The following is a 14,673-nucleotide window of genomic DNA, read 5'->3' on the forward strand; positions in this document are numbered from 1 at the left end:
TTTGGCTCAACTTCACCTATCTTCCATTTTTCATCAAAAGAACATGAAACAACAACCATTTCCTTCATTTTAATTCATGAGTAAATGCTCACAACACAACTAAAAATCAAAATATACTTCAAGAGTTAAGTTAGAATCAAGAAGAACTCATGAACCTCAAAATAGAAGCAAGGTACCAAGAACTTACCTTCAATTTTCCTCCTCCTAATGACCGAATACTCAAGAGTTTTCTCCTCTCCTTTCTCTTCTCTAACTTTCAGCTATGATGAACAAAGATGGACAAAACTTTGTTCTTTTCACCCCTTTTTCTTTTAATAAAACTTCATATTTCATCCATTTAATTCTTTAATACAAAAGACATGAAATTCTTATCATGAAACATTTACCTAACACATTATCATGAAACATTTACCTAACCCATTATCATGAAACATTTACCTAACCCATTATCATGAAACATTTACCTAACCTATTATCAATTTGTATCAATTTGTACCATAAATTATGGGTATCAAGTGTACATTTTGTCTATATTCAACATGATGGCTGGCCACTTCATGTAAAATGGGAGGTTTGTCATGCAAATCCTCCTATTTTGCACTCCTATTTATTTGGCCATTTCAATTTAGCCTATAGCATTTTCAAACATTTTCACATAGGCCCTATTTCATAATTTCACCCCCTTTTTCTTATGGAACAAAAATTAACTAAAATTGTCGGGTTCTATCTTAAGTTTGGGCTTTCTAGAGGCCCACTAACATAATTAAACCTATGCCAACATTCACGTAATTCCCAAAATTGGGGCGTTATAACTCTACCCTCCTTAAAGAAATTTCGTCCTCGAAATTTACCTAATCCAAACAGATGAGGGTATTGTTTGTTGCATCGTCTCTTCGGCTCCCAAACTCGAAGTTTCCTTCCTTAACTTGTTGAAAACGAGTGACCAAAGACTCATCGTTCAACTGTTTTTCCTTAATCGATCCACCAGTGTTGGCCTCACTTGCAACTCACCAACAGACTTCCATCATCATACAGACTTAGACGAGCAAACATTGCTCTCGGATCGACATGACTCTACGACTTAGAGCATCGGCTACCACATTAGCCTTGCTTGGGTGATACTCGATCGAGCAGTCATAATCCTTAAGCAACTCAATCCATCTCCTTTGCCTAAGGTTCAGCTCCTTCCGAGTCATCAAATACTTAAGACTCTTATGGTCGCAGTATATAATACACCTTTCTCCGCATAAGTAATGTCTCCAAATCTTAAGTGCAAATATCATCGCCGCTAACTCTAAATCATGAGTCAAATAGTTTCCCTCATGAGGCTTAAGCTATCGTGATGCATATGCAACCACCTTACCCTCTTGCATTAACACGCAGCCTAAACCCACGTGTGATGCTTCACTGTACACAATAAAATCCTTCCTGCTCGGTTGAATTAACACAGTGCTTCATGAACTTTCTTCAACTTCTCAAAAGCTTCTTACCGCTTCTTAGTTCATACAAATGGTACTCCTTTCCTTATGAGTTTTGTTAAAGGTGCCGCCATCACGTAAAAACCTTTACAAACCTTCAGAGTATCCTGCCAAATCCTAGGAAACTCCGTATTCGACACCGACCTAGGTGGCTTCCATTCCAAAATCGCTTCAATTTTCTCGAGGGTCCACCTTAATCCCTTAGCAGAGACCACATGTCCTAAGAAGGTTACCTCCTCAACCAAAATTCACACTTGTTGAATTTCGCAAAGAGTTCCTTCTCCTTAATACTTACAAAGACTATACTGGAGATGCTCATCATGTTTCGCTTTGATTCGAATATACCAGATATCGCCAATAAAGACGACTACTTAACCGATCCAAAATGGTTGGAACACACGATTCATCAGATCCATAAACGCCGCAGAGCGTTCTTTAGTCCAAATGGCATAACCGAAACTCGTAATGACCATACCGAGTCCCGAATGTCGCCTTTTGGATATCCGCCTCCTTGACCCTTAATCGATGATATCTAGATCAAGGTCGATCTTGGAAAATACGTAAGCTCCTCTAAGCTGGTCGAATAGATCGTCAATCCTTGGCGGTGGATACTTATTCTTAATTGTCGGTTTGTTCAATGGCGATAATCAATGCACATCCGCATCGCATCATCCTTCTTTTTCACGAATAGCACTAGTGCTCCCCATGAAGACACGCTTGGCCTAATAAAGCCCCTATCCAACAACTCTTGAATTTGAGCATTTAACTCTACTAACTCCTTGGTGCCATCCTATACGGTGCGATAGACACAAAGCGCCGCTCCGTGCAATAAATCTATTCCAAACTCAACTTCTGGTTCGAGGCAATCCCGAAGCTCCCCGAAAAACATCTTGGAACTCCTTTACGGTCCTAACCTTATCCAATCGGTCCCTTCTTTTCGACCGACTTACAAATACCAATTAGGCCTCACAACCTTCCGAATCCACTTTTCGGCTCTTAATGCCGACACCACATTGGACAAATAATCCTTCTCTCACCTATCACCATAACTTCCTCATCCTTTGTAGTTCTTAACACCATTCGCTTAGCGGACAATCCAGTCGCCTTATGCTTAACAAGCCAATCCATTCCTGAATGAGGTCAAACTCTCCGAATGGTAACTCCATCGATCTCCGGAAAAATCTTACCTTGAGTTTCTAAGGGTACATCCCTATACGCTTTGTCTACCCTAACCGAGTGACTCAAATGACTTAGTACAGATACCCCACTCACAATCTCCTCGGAGCGGTCCAAGTCGTCCATAATCCGCTCGTGGCCTCCAACCAATATTCCGCCACATTCGGGCTATACCGACACGCCCTTAAAGATCTCCGTTCGTTAATCCCAAGTCATTCGAAATAGATCCACAATTTCGTTGCGAACTTGCTCGGTAACCCTTTCCGAACACGAAGCATTGCTCGTGACAGGAATCATCCTCGGTGGCTCTATCATACACCCCATTCTCATCCGTCGGTGGTGGTCGTGCCACTCCGGTGGGTATGTGTTCAAGACGAAGATCCAAATTGAGTACTACCTCGGCCTCAACCACAGCCTCTTCCCTAAGTAGCTCTCGTACTCATATCGATTTATCTTGATTACGAATTTTTATGCATCAATTCAATATTCCAGTGTTTATTACAGATGTTTTATGAATCAGACAGTAATTTCAAAGTTTGTTTTCGCAGAATCGAAGTTTAGCTACAGTTTCAGTCTCTTATCAGATTTTCCTATAGTTTTAGTATCATTCTATCTAGAGTATCCTAATAGGGTTTCAAGATGCATGATAATTCAGAAAATATTCGTAAAAATTCGAATACTTACAGACTTGAGCCGAGATTGAATGCCACCTTCTAAAGATCTAAATTCAAAATCGAGTTTTTCGCATTCTTTATAAAATTTTCGCTTTCGAAAATCTTTGTTTTTGTAAACCCATTCCACACCGAGTTGTTGTAATCGGCTCGATACCACTAAATGTAGCACCCCAAACCCGCCCGAAGTTATGGCGGATCCGCATGCCACATCAAAACGTAAAAAAATTTCCATTTTAAGTCCGTAAAATCGTATTTGATGTTCAAAAGATTAATTCATTAAGGGTTAAAGTGAAAGGAAGTCAGGCACCGTAGGAAACCGGAAAAGAGGTGGTGAGTCCATCGGACCGCTAAGTACCAAGCTCCTTCGGATCCAATCCTAGACATGCATACCGCCATTGCCACACCTTAACGTCATGGATATTTCTAGAAACCGATTTGATTAAGTCATTTTTAGGAAAAGTGATTAATTTTGGAAAATACTTTCATTGCGGAAGCTTTGCTTGTTGTCGTGTTATTTTGAAATCAACTTGTTTTTTTAAAACGCTACTCTAAAGCTATCCAAATTCAACAGTTAAAATAAGTATTACCTATCTTAGTAATACATATTAAAACCATAAAAATAATTAAGCGCCTTATTACATTTAAAACCCAAAACTTCAAACGTAAATAAAAGGATGTCCAATTCACGGAAGAAAATCAAACTTTCGAATCGGTGGCCACTCCAATTCCCTCACAGCTCCAAGCCCACTATGGTTGGGGATTTCTGCGTGGATGAAAATAAAAGGGTGAGTTTGGGGAAACTCGTGTGTAAGGAAAACCCATTTAAAGCCCAAGTCACTCAAGCCTATTGGGCCTAAGCCCATTCAGTAATAGATGGTACTGGGCCGAGCCCTTTTCAGATTACAATAAACTAGGCCTTAGCCCTTATTCAGATAATGATGGCCCATAGGCCCATTTCAAAATACATGCAACATCAAGAAACATATGCAAGCCCATTTGGGGAGACTACTCAACCCACCAACCACTACACTCCACCCGCACCAGCCATACACTCCATGTGGGAATAGCTCAACCCACCCAAATTTCAACACTCCACAAATTGGTGCCTTGTCGCTCAGGCTATCATAGAATTGAGGCAAAGCCTCCAGTACGTGGACAAGCCACTTTCAGTACTTCCTCCATCAATATCCCAATCCCATGCATTAGATAATAACAACATGGCATGCAGTAAATAACAACAGTCAAATATGCATTTAGGTCAATTTAACCCTAGGGGTATTTCGATAATTTATCACCTAGGGGTAAAACTGTAAATTTTTCACTTTTAAATGTATTTCAGTAATTTATCTATTTTAGGTTTTTCATGCATATTCTTACTTTTCACGTACTAATGTAATTACGCATCAAGGGTTCTTACCGAATTGGGCCTGCTGGCCCATCATTCCAATTTTGGCCCATTAAGCCCAAAAATATCGAGGGCACGTAAATCATGCACTTTACGTCTAAATTTTGCAGCTTACCAAAACATTAATCGATTTACCTCACGAGCATTCGCACACTCAAAAATCTACAAAATACCGTTTTCGGCATTTCGACTTTTCGACTTTTGCCGATCCGACTAAGAAAGAGGGTGTTAGTTACACACTTGTGCTGATTTATATGTCGAGATCCACACACCTAACCGCCTACAATTGGATTACTAACACGTTAATCTAACTATTCAAATACGAACTACGATTAACCCCTTACAATATTCGCCAACCACACCTACAGATCATAGTGTTTATAAGAAATCAATAAGCAACTCATTAACAAATTTTTGTCAATGTTTACCACATAATCAAAATTTCACTGCAAGCTGTCTTCCTGAGCAACAGTCACTAAATCATTTATAACTGGAGCTACGAAACTCCAAATAAAGTTCCGTTAATTTTCCTGAAAATAGACTCATATATCTTCTATCCATAAAATTTTCAGAATTTTGGTTTATCCAATCAATACCAGATTTTTCTCAAAGTTTCCCATGTTTCAACGAACCGTGTGACTTGCAACTCAGATTCGTGATCACTCTTTCAGACTTCATCTGGTTCTGTGTCGACAACTTACACTACCTCTCTAGTATTTGATATCTTATTCTTATAATCATATCTTAAGATGTTAGAATCAATCATTGTTCAATCTTTCTACTACTTACGATCCTATGTTGTATTCATTAGTATCTCATAGAATAAATTTAAATTATAGTGAAGCCTCAAACAAATTCAATTGATCATAATCTTAATCTTTACCATTCGTAGTATGGCGTCAGTGCACACGTTATTCTAAGAAATCTATCAACTCTTTTCAAAAGATATCTTAAGGAATAGCTAACAGATGAGCATCTAACCTCATCACATGACCGCCTTCAATACTATCACTTAATCATGGAAAAATTGGAATCTTTAACTTTCTTTGTCTTTTTTTAAATCAATTTTTACTACTCATGAAAATATTACCTATCATAATCTATCCATTAACCCATTCTTTAAAACAACTTAAAATCATTCGAAAAAATCATCACGAATCTACAAGCCCTATGTGATCGGTGATAAGGTGATAAAAACTACTTGGCTAACATATACTGCAGCCCTTAAACTGCCTTACCTATTATAATGCATTTCAACTCACGACATTGAGCGGAACTCTCCACACCACTCACTCCATGTGGGATGTAACATACATCACCACTAAGATTGACATCACATATTCATCTCATCTTAGATTAATGGATGAAAATCAATATGCTTGGTCTTACTAGTTTTGATTTATCTAGTATATTACTTAATATAGATTCATAGTTATTATTACAAAACGAGTTTTTTTTCATTGATACCCAACAGGGTTGCCTACTAAATTGCACCTTAAGTTTCTCCGATTCCACAACTAAAATCTTTGGATACTTTTCATTTTCAGAAGAAAGAGTGTTGTAACCGAATGACAACGTCAATGATCTACACTTACTACATATAACCTATCAATATAAATCATAGAACTCTTGTCTGTTAATAATTTTAGCTCTTCCACAACAGTAAAATATTTATACTAGCTAAACAAAAAATAATTCATACATAACAAATTCAAATTAATCAATCCGATCAAATTTCGTCACTTCTACTACCCTTTTGATTCTCTGTAAATAATGTTGATCTTAGAAACATAAGCAATACTAATATTGCTAACATTCATTGGGATTTAAATATAGCTGCCAGATATTACCTTTCACAACTGACTTGATTTACATACACCAACATCACATACATATTACTAGTATCTCACACAAACACATTTGATTTCTTTAATTAGGCAGCTCATGTGGCAACACTTCATTCTCAATCAACCATCTTATAATAAAAATGCTCACAAAAACAATCAATATCTAGATAATAGATGAATATACCTATAGCATATATTATTTTTCTATAGTTCAGATTTCTCTCTCTAATCACAGTAAATGCCTGCTTCATTCTTAAAAATTCATCATCATATTATGCAGTCACATACATTTACTACACATTATTAAATACACTACATACTTACTCATACAGAAAATTTATAACCTATCTGACAATTTGACCAATATGTACAATGATTCTAACTATTCATTCATATAGTCTCAAATTTACTCATATGCATCAATAGCATCATTCAATTTCAATCCCTATCAATTTCACCTTTCTAGAACAAAATTTATAATGGGCTCACATAATTATCCAATTCAATTCCCAAAATGTTACTCTAGATTCTCTAGTATGCTCTCTCGTCAAATATTTTCAATGTAATGAAAAGACTCATAAGTTTTTCTAATATCACTTCTCATAGATCCATCAAACTTGCGCACATTACATCTCTCACAGCATGCTATACTGTTATACATCACATCATATCTTAAGATCTCCATCCTGCCAGTTCCTACATCAACTAGCTCTTGTATCACCTCTCATTCTCAACTACAAACATCATATCATGAGTAAATGTCATATATATCTGATGAACAACTTACCTAAACAGTAGCTTCTCATTCCTCCATGATTAAGTTTCTTTCTCTTCTCAACTTCGCTTAATACAATTCTTCCTTTTTTTTTAATCATCAACTTTTACAACTATTCTGCACCAATATACTACCTACTTCATAAATCTCATTCGATCACTAGACATAATTATACAATACATGTTAATAGTCCCTTAATGTCGATCTCATGTCTTATTCATACCAATCAAACATCATAATTTCCTCTGACAAACGGGCTTTAGTTCACACTAATACCATCCACATTCTTGTCTCTACCCTCAGATAGTATACTAATAGTCGTGATGTCTCTCCGAATTCTTTCTGTTAGCGTACACCACAGCTCTTTCACGTGCCTATGCCATGACACTGGCTTAGCACACACTCTGAATGACATAACTCCTACTCTTCGGATACCACGTCATATCTAACTCAACTCTTCAGGCAGCTCGAAAACTTACTCTTTGTAACCTTCCAGTCCTTTGTCAAATACATTGCTCAACTGTCATTTTCTCTAGCAACATGGACATAACCCTACTCATAACTCCTACTGTAGTTCTTAACAATCTCTCGTGTATGCTTAACTCTTCCTAGTCACATGGTACCTCCATTTAGTTTCAAGACTACTTTGCCCTAAAAGACTATGTCCATCATCTCGCACTTAATCTCGCCACCAAATTCCCCATTACAATAAAGTCTCTACTCTTATGTCATTCGTGGAATACTCAAGCATTCTGCAAATGGCATCATCGCATCACGGTTGTCGCACGGTGCACAGACGATATACTCAGCCTTCTAATGTGTAATCGATATCTTGATTACTTTAATATCCTTTGATTTTTAATGCTTAGTTCAATCAAGTGTACATTACGATCCTATGTTAGATTCTATAGTATTTGATATAATATATCTACTGACGCGTTGAACTTCAATCAATGACTAAATCTAATCTTGTTACTCAGTTTTCTAACATTAGCCACCCGATGTCATCCACACAGAAAATCCTTTTATCAATCTTGAGTTCAAATTCTAGGGAAGTGAGAACAGCACCTGGAAAAAAAATGGTATCCATCATCCAACTCTCATATCATACGTGCACTAGTATATCTGAAGATTATCTTGGAGTAATTAATCTCTCATTTGCTTCGTATGACAGTTAAAACTGTATCATCAGAAAATAGATCCACGATCTAACTTTACTTCAAAACACTTAGTATGGTGCCATCACAATCACTCGTGGCCTATTAACAAGCACTTGGTTGGTGTAATAGTATGATCGAAATTAAACATCTGTATTGTGTAGTATGTAGTTCAGATACTGTAGCTATATAAGTAGCATTTCAATACTATGTATGCAAGATGATATAAAAACTACACTCACCACTCAGTATAGACATATAGTGCTGTTACATGAGTAGCGGCAACCACTAGTCCCAATATCATCAGCATAATAACAAACAAACAATGTTAGTCATAACTGGTATGAAAATGGGAAAATTATATGATTAATACTTGTTCTGCATATCTTCTTACGCATGATCAAGTTGATTGCTTGGATTATTTTGATACATAGGCGATCTGATGAATTGTACAACTACATATCAGCATTATATCTAATACTTATATATTGCGCCATAAAATACTGATATAAACACTCAGTCACGTTTCTACTACATGGATCCTAATAATAATCTGTAAAAACATAAGCAACTCACATTGCAAGCACATTAATTGCAGCTCTTCAACAGCCTACTTAAATGAGTACACCCATAATCCATCGAAAATAGACATACTTCACAAATTCATGACACATCCATTAAAGTCCCACGTGACAATCTGACACCTTCTTCGATAACTTATTGAAATCACATGTTCATTTATATTCATAAAATAACTATTCTTTTATTCATTAAAATGATCAAAATTTAAGATAATATCATTTATCTCTCCCAAAGTATTTCCAAATTTACACCTGCTTCAGCTGATTTTTAAACATTATCATATCTATTCATGCTTTTATTTACTTATGTATATCACCTCAACATTTAACAATTTGCTTGTTATCTCCATTCCATTTAAGCACAACATGTAGATATTTCTAACTTAAATTTCATTTATTAATTTAAATTCACCTTCCTTCCATTTTCATAAAACAAACAACAAATCAATCATTTAATTGATTAATCACAAACAACTAAAAACTCAAAATTATTAGAATAAGTTACAACAAATTCCCTCAAATACAAGTACCAAACTTTCCTCACTTTCTCTCTAATTTACAATATAAATTCACTTTTCTTTCTCAACTTTTCATTTTATAACTAATACAACTTTTATTCTTTTCTAAAAATATATTTCATATTTAATTCTAAAAAATGAAATCAATTTCCTTAACATTTCAAATAACCATAATCATTTCTAACATTTTAAATAATTTATAATCAATTCAATTTTTCAATTAACCAAGTTTCCTCAATGTACATGTTTTCACAAATCTGCCATTCATTAATTATTTTTTGCAATTTCCTTAAATTTTGACTCATTTATTGCCTTTAATTTACCCTTTACATTTAACATTTCACAATTGGTTTCATATTTACTTTGTTTGGCCCAAATTTAACTAAACTTTTCCTAATTTTTCCCAAAATTATAACCTATCCAACATTCAAAAATTTCCCTAAATTGGTTCATCACATTTGAGATTTCTCGATTTCCACAACAATGAGTTTCTTCTTGAACTCTCTTCCACCAAAGTTTCTTCCTTAACTTGTTAATTCCAAATCACTCAATTTCCTAATCGAAAATCCTTCTTAATTCAAAAATTCCATTCACTAATTGGCAAACTAAGCATCGGTCACATTGCCTTCATGAGATCGGCTACTTACCTTCTTGTATATCATTCCTTAAATTAACTACTCGACATCTTTCTTAGTTCGGCTCCACTCATAATACCTTAATTTAATGCAAAATAACTTCAATACAGTAACTCAATATAGTCAAATATCCCTGCCAACTCAAATTATCAAAACGTTACCCTCTTGCTTTACCATCATATGAACCACTGTACTTTCATACACATAACCCCTGGTTGTTACACAATTAAAATCCTTCATCTTGCTTACAAGGCTTATCGAACTTCTTAATTCAAAAGCTTCTTTCCTTATTTTTTAAAATGTACCCTTCTTAGAATTTTAAATTCTCACGGAAAACTTTTAAAACTTCGAGTAGCCTCTAGAAATTCCAAATTCGACAACCAACCTTGGGGCTTCACTCAAACCCTTCAATTTCGTCCACAAATCCTTCAGAACTTGTTAAAGTTCTTCTCCAAAATTACTTCTTAATTTAAAACTTCTTTCTTAATTTCCTTTTGAATGCCATTGTATATCGTTATAACCTCAAAGTTAAAACGATCTGAGATCCAAAATGCTGGACACGATCTCATCCATAAGCATCGAACGTCTTAGTCCATGGCATAAAACTTGGATATCCCCAACCAATGGCTTTGGATTGCTCCTACAGAATAATCCTTAAGGTCGATGAAATAACCTTGGCTGGAATAATCTCAATCTTAGGGTTTTCAATAAATCATTGACACGATTCATCCTGCAAGCCCCTTGATGCACGATAGCACTATACCCCATCAAACAACCTTGTAAGCCCATTTCAAACCTTCATTTGCCATTATACTTCATCCTTTGAAATTTCCAATTCATCACCAATTCGATTTTTAAAAACTTTCTCGCTAGGAATCTTGAACTCCCCGAAAACCTTCATCCTTTACTTTTTCCAATCCTTCAAATCCCTTCACAACTTCCAATCCAATTTCTTCCAACTTTCGAATCCACATTTAATGCCTACCTCATCACACATAATCCCTTCCTTGATCCAATAACTTCTCTCCTTTGAAGTCTTAACCATCTTTGCGAACAATCACCCTTCGTTGATCAACCCCATTAATGACTCAAACTCCAAATTTACCTGAGTTTGTACTACCTCGGCCTCAACCACGACCTCTTCCCTAAGTAGCTCTCGTACTCATATCGATTTATCTTGATTACGAATTTTTATGCATCAATTCAATATTCCAGTGTTTATTACAGATGTTTTATGAATCAGACAGTAATTTCAAAGTTTGTTTTCGCAGAATCGAAGTTTAGCTACAGTTTCAGTCTCTTATCAGATTTTCCTATAGTTTTAGTATCATTCTATCTAGAGTATCCTAATAGGGTTTCAGTACAGACAGATAATTCAGGAAAATATTCAGAAAAATTCAGAATACTTACAGACTTGAGCCGGAGATTCGGAATGCCACCTTCTAAAGATCTAAATTCTGAAAATCGAGTTTTTCGCATTCTTTATAAAATTTTCGCTTTCGAAAATCTTTGTTTTTGTAAACCCATTCCACAGCCGAGTTGTTGTAATCGGGCTCGATACCACTAAATGTAGCACCCAAACCCGGCCCGAAGTTATGGTAGGATCCGCATGCCACATCAAAGCGTAAAAAAATTTCCATTTTAAGTCCGGAAAATCGTACTTGATGTTCAAAAGATTAATTCATTAAGGGTTAAAGTGAAAGGAAGTCATGCACCGGTAGGAAACCGGAAAAGAGGTGGTGAGTCCATCGGATCGCTATACCAAGCTCCTTCGGATCCAATCCTAGACATGCATACCGCCATTGCCACACCTTAACGTCATGGATATTTCTAGGAAACCGATTTGATTAAGTCATTTTTAGGAAAAGTGATTAATTTTGGAAAATACTTTCATTGCGGAAGCTTTGCTTGTTGTCGTGTTATTTTGAAATCAACTGTTTTTTTTTAAAACGCGCCCTAAAGCTATCCAAATTCAACAGTTAAAATAAGTATTACCTATCTTAGTAATACATATTAAAACCATAAAAAATAATTAAGCGGCCTTATTACATTTAAAAACCCAAAACTTCAAACGTAAATAAAAGGATGTCCAATTCACCAGAAGAAAATCAAACTTTCAGAACGGGTGGCCACTCCGAATTCCCTCACAGCTCCAAGCCCACTATGGTTGGGGATTTCCTGCGTGGATGAAAATAAAAGGGGTGAGTTTGGGGAAACTCAGTGTGTAAGGAAAACCCATTTAAAGCCCAAGTCACTCAAGCCTATTGGGCCTAAGCCCATTCAATAACAGTGGTCTTGGGCGAGCCCTTTTCAGATTACAATAAACTAGGCCTTAGCCCTTATTCAGATAACAGATGGCCCATAGGCCCATTTCAAAATACATGCAACATCAAGAAACATATGCAAGCCCATTTGGGAGACTACTCAACCCACCAACCACTACACTCCACCCGTACCAGCCATACACTCCATGTGGGTAATAGCTCAACCCACCTAGCCCAACACTCCACAGATTGCTTGACCTTCTTTGCTCAGCTTAACGATAAATTGAGGCAAAGCCTCCATCGTGGACAAGCCACTTTCAGACTTCCTCCATCAATATCCCAATCCCATGCATTAGATAATAACAACATGGCATGCAATAAATAACAACGATCAAATATGCATTTAGGTCAATTTAACCTAGGGGTATTTGATAATTTATCACCTAGGGGTAAACCGTAAATTTTCACTTTTAAATGTATTTCAGTTATTTATCTATTTTAGGGTTTTTCATGCATATTCTTACTTTTCACGTACTAATGTAATTACGTACCAAGGGTTCTTACCGAATTGGGCCGTTGGCCCATCATTCCAATTTTGGCCCATTAAGCCCAAAAATATCGAGGCACGTAAATCATGCACTTTACGGTCTAAATTTTGCAGCTTACCAAAACATTAATCGATTTACCTCACGAGCATTCGCACACTCAAAAATCTACAAAATACCGGTTTTCGGCATTTCGACTTTTCGACTTTTGCCGATCCGGACTAAGAAAGAGGGTGTTAGTTACACACTTGTTTGCGACGATATCTTGATTTAGATCCACACACGAACTGCCTACAATTGGATTACTAACACGTTAATCTAACTATTCAAATACGAACTACGTATTAACCCCTTACAATATTCGGCCAACCACACCTACAGATCATAGTAAGCTTATAAGAAATCAATAAACAACTCATTAACAAATTTTTGTCAATGTTTACCACATAATCAAAATTTCACTGCAAGCTGTCTTCCTGAGCAACAGTCACTAAATCATTTATAACTGGAGCTACGAAACTCCAAATCAAGTTCCGTTAATTTTCCCTGAAAATAGACTCATATATCTTCTATCCATAAAATTTTCAGAATTTTTGGTTTATCCAATCAATACCAGATTTTTCTCAAAATTTCCCATGTTTCACTGTTTGACTAATCTGACCACTCTTCATTACGAATCAAATTTCTCATTGTAAAGAATTCAAAATATGTTCTTGTTTATTTCATTAGAAACTAGACTCAATAAGATTTAATTACATAATTTATTCAGCTTCTAATTCATCTCCCACAATTTATGGTGATTTTCCAAAGTCACATTACTGCTGCTGTCCCAAGCAGATTTATTACCAAATCACTCTTTCACACCTAACTTGCATGCTTGTTATTTAAACATGTATATCACCAATCAATCATCACATATCTATGATTTTACTTAAGTATAATCTCCATTTCATCATTTTAAAGCACAACATGTTAGATGATTTTTCCCTTTAACATCTAAGGCACATGCATGCTCATTTGTTTGGCTCAACTTCACCTATCTTCCATTTTTCATCAAAAGAACATGAAACAACAACCATTTCCTTCATTTTAATTCATGAGTAAATGCTCACAACACAACTAAAAATCAAAATATACTTCAAGAGTTAAGTTAGAATCAAGAAGAACTCATGAACCTCAAAATAGAAGCAAGGTACCAAGAACTTACCTTCAATTTTCCTCCTCCTAATGACCGAATACTCAAGAGTTTTCTCCTCTCCTTTCTCTTCTCTAACTTTCAGCTATGATGAACAAAGATGGACAAAACTTTGTTCTTTTCACCCTTTTTCTTTTAATAAAACTTCATATTTCATCCATTTAATTCTTTAATACAAAAGACATGAAATTCTTATCATGAAACATTTACCTAACACATTATCATGAAACATTTACCTAACCCATTATCATGAAACATTTATCTAACCCATTATCATGAAACATTTACCTAACCTATTATCAATTTGTATCAATTTGTACCATAAATTATGGATATCAAGTGTACATTTTGTCTATATTCAACATGATGGCTGGCCACTTCATGTAAAATGGGAGGTTTGTCATGCAAATCCTCCTATTTTGC

The 14,673-nt window shown here is 35.8% G+C and overlaps 1 long non-coding RNA gene across 1 annotated transcript; it reads right to left on the bottom strand.

Moving 5' to 3' along the window:
- Positions 1–12,209: 12,209 nt before the first annotated feature.
- Positions 12,210–14,386, bottom strand: LOC128282555 (uncharacterized). Its single transcript, XR_008272857.1, has 2 exons — positions 14,263–14,386; positions 12,210–12,424 (listed from the first exon to the last, which is right to left on the bottom strand). It is a non-coding gene; the product is annotated as an uncharacterized LOC128282555 (long non-coding RNA).
- Positions 14,387–14,673: the final 287 nt, after the last annotated feature.

The sequence above is a fragment of the Gossypium arboreum genome, chromosome 10, assembly GCF_025698485.1.
Source record: "Gossypium arboreum isolate Shixiya-1 chromosome 10, ASM2569848v2, whole genome shotgun sequence".
Lineage (NCBI taxonomy): Eukaryota > Viridiplantae > Streptophyta > Magnoliopsida > Malvales > Malvaceae > Gossypium > Gossypium arboreum.